Here is a 3656-nt window from a genome sequence, read left to right as displayed (position 1 = left end):
ACAAAGAAGCGAATGGACATATTAGGACATACTAAAGAATGTTTGAAAAAAGCATTTGTTTCTTTTTTAATTTTGATGTCATAAAGATGTTCATATATCCTTCGCTTCAGTGCCCTTTCCGTTTTGCCTACATAGAACGATGTGTAGGCCACACATAACCCTAAGTATACCATTCCCGAAGAGTAACAAGAATAGTAATCACTCGCTGTAAGAGTGATATTGCGGGCAGTGATGTGTATCTTGTGAGTGTTGGAAATGGAGGGGCATTGATGACATCTACCACATTGAAACGTCCCTTTTCTCTTGTTGCAACTGGAAAAAACAACCTTATCTTTGTTGAGCTGACTTTGCTCAAAAATGCCTTTCAAGTTGGTATTCCTTTTTCTAACAAAAGAAAGGTTGGTGGGGAACAAATTGGCTAATTCTTCATGGGAAATGACCACCGGCCAGAAATTCTTCATGGTCTTTTCTATAAGCGATGCGTCAGCTGAGTAAGTGTACACAAAACTCTTGGAACTGTTGTGTGCTGTAGTTGGTTGAGCTCTGGAGAAAGGGGCTCCTGAGCCTATTAACGGTGGGTAACACTTGTCCTTTTTGCTAAGAACCTCAGTGAGGATGTCTTGAAAAAAACTGGAAGGGTACGCCCTATCTAGAAACAATACTCTGAGAAAATCAATTTCTTCGCTTAACAAGTCTAAATTGCTGCACATTCTGCATGCTCGAATTAATTGACCTTTGATGATACCTTTTTTAACATAAGGAGGGTGCCCACTGTCAAAGTGAAGAAAGGAGTTCGAGTATGTCTTCTTTCTATACACCTTAGACAGGAAACCCTTGTTGTTGGGATTTTTGGTCAAATGGACATCTAAATAGTGCAAAAAGGTGTCGTTAAAGGCATAAGTGAATTTAGGAAAAGTAGTAGTGTTACTCAAGTAATTAATGAAGGAATGAAACAACTCTTCCGTACCATCCCATAGGATACAGATATCATCCAGATATCTTTTGTAAAATCTGATGTACTGACGCCAGTGGGTGGAATGGATGTATTCTGTTTCCCACTTGTGTAGCACTATATTAGCATACGCACTGGCGCATGGCGCGCCCATGGCTACTCCACTTTTTTGACGGAAAAATTCGCCATTAAAATAGATGAAATTATTGGAGAGAACCATAGACATAAATTCTGTGACTAAGTTTATTAGCCCGTTGTTCAAATTAGATTCCCTGCTTAGCATTTCGCTGAACCATGATAACCCTATAGTGTGAGGGATGCTGGGAAACAATTCAACAACGTCTGTCGTTGCCATAAACAAATTAGAGTTGTCAATGTCTTGGTTCAAGTGGGTTAAAAATTCCCAGGAATCTTTACATACAAAAGTTAAACTAGAGACATAGTTCTTTAAATGAAAGTCAACAAATTTACTCAGGGGTTCCGTCATGCTCCCTGCTCCTGCAACTATCGGGCGGAATTTTAGAGGATTAACCCCTTTGTGAACCTTGGGTATACCAAATAGAATGGGAGTTTTTGGTTTGGATACCAAAAGATAATCGTAAGACTTTTCATCGATAGCTCCTTGCATTAATAGATCGTATAAATAATATTTAATTCTAGCAATTGCAATATTTAGCTTGTTTAAAGAAATAGATTCATAAATGTTGTCATGTTGTAGCAAACCATGTATGTAATTTTCGTATTCTAATTGGTGCATTAAAACAATACCCCCTCCCTTATCAGGCTTCATCACTCGAATCCTTTCTTTTTTTAACATATCTACAATTAATTGTAATCTTTGTGGAAAATTAGAAGGGTGAGATACCTGCTTACTACCGAGATTCTCTCTCAGGGTGTTCTCAATTAATTCTTCATAAATTTTGAGAGTAGGATGGGTAGGGGGATTAAATGTACTGCTTCTATGTAATGTTGTATCCTGGACCCCTTGATTTTTAAAAAGTGATGTTAAATTCAAGTTTCTGATGAATAATTTCAGCTCAACCAAGAGTTTTGGAAGGAAACTGGCCCTGTGGGGAACAAATTGTAACCCTTTAGTGAATAATTCAAAAAGGGGGGGGGGAATTTCCAACTCAGTGAAATTGTATATGGAAAAATTGTTAATGGTCTTAATTCTGCATTCACCTTGTTCTACTTCAATAAAAAACTGTGAAGTGTTTAACAAAGTATTGTTGATACTATCTAATGCCTCTTTCCCCATGCATTTTGCTGGAAATGATTCGTTTTCCCCCGTGGTCTGCCCTGGGGTACTTGAAAACCCTGCTGCCCATTATTACTTCCCTTTTGGGCTAGTCGCTCACTTCTTCTAGGTATATCTGAATGTGCATAATCAGAATCATCATTTGTGGCTTGCATTTCGCCAGAGCCTAAGTCATGCCATTTGTTCTTTGCCTCCCTGAGAGTGCTGGGTAAGCCCTACCCTCACTATATTCAATTAGGTCCCTTTCTAGCTTTTTAGTCTTTCTATCTAACACCTTAAAGCAATGTGCATCAACCTCCTTAAAGGTTTCATCATATTTCTTTTTAAAACTGTTAAAACGATCATCACCAGTAATAACATCATGTATACCTAGATATATACATCAGATATACCTAGAAGAAGTGAGCGACTAGCCCAAAAGGGAAGTAATAATGGACAGCAGGGTTTTCAAGTACCCCAGGGCAGACCACGGGGGAAAACGAATCATTTCCAGCAAAATGCATGGGGAAAGAGGCGTTAGATAGTATCAACAATACTTTGTTAAACACTTCACAGTTTTTTATTGAAGTAGAACAAGGTGAATGCAGAATTAAGACCATTAACAATTTTTCCATATACAATTTCACTGAGTTGGAAATTCCCCCCCCCCTTTTTTTGAATTATTCACTAAAGGGTTACAATGTGTTCCCCACAGGGCCAGTTTCCTTCCAAAACTCTTGGTTGAGCTGAAATTATTCATCAGAAACTTGAATTTAACATCACTTTTTAAAAATCAAGGGGTCCAGGATACAACATTACATAGAAGCAGTACATTTAATCCCCCTACCCATCCTACTCTCAAAATTTATGAAGAATTAATTGAGAACACCCTGAGAGAGAATCTCGGTAGTAAGCAGGTATCTCACCCTTCTAATTTTCCACAAAGATTACAATTAATTGTAGATATGTTAAAAAAAGAAAGGATTCGAGTGATGAAGCCTGATAAGGGAGGGGGTATTGTTTTAATGCACCAATTAGAATACGAAAATTACATACATGGTTTGCTACAAGATGACAACATTTATGAATCTATTTCTTTAAACGAGCTAAATATTGCAATTGCTAGAATTAAATATTATTTATACGATCTATTAATGCAAGGAGCTATCGATGAAAAGTCTTACAATTATCTTTTGGTATCCAAACCAAAAACTCCCATTCTATTTGGTATACCCAAGGTTCACAAAGGGGTTAATCCTCTAAAATTCCGCCCGATAGTTGCAGGAGCAGGGAGCATGACGGAACCCCTGAGTAAATTTGTTGACTTTCATTTAAAGAACTATGTCTCTAGTTTAACTTTTGTATGTAAAGATTCCTGGGAATTTTTAACCCACTTGAACCAAGACATTGACAACTCTAATTTGTTTATGGCAACGATAGACGTTGTCGAATTGTTTCCCAGCATCC

The sequence above is a fragment of the Protopterus annectens genome, chromosome 2.part0, assembly GCF_019279795.1.
Source record: "Protopterus annectens isolate FY-2018-M chromosome 2.part0, PAN1.0, whole genome shotgun sequence".
Taxonomy (NCBI): Eukaryota; Metazoa; Chordata; order Ceratodontiformes; family Protopteridae; genus Protopterus; species Protopterus annectens.
Note: the sequence above shows the minus strand (reverse complement) of the source record.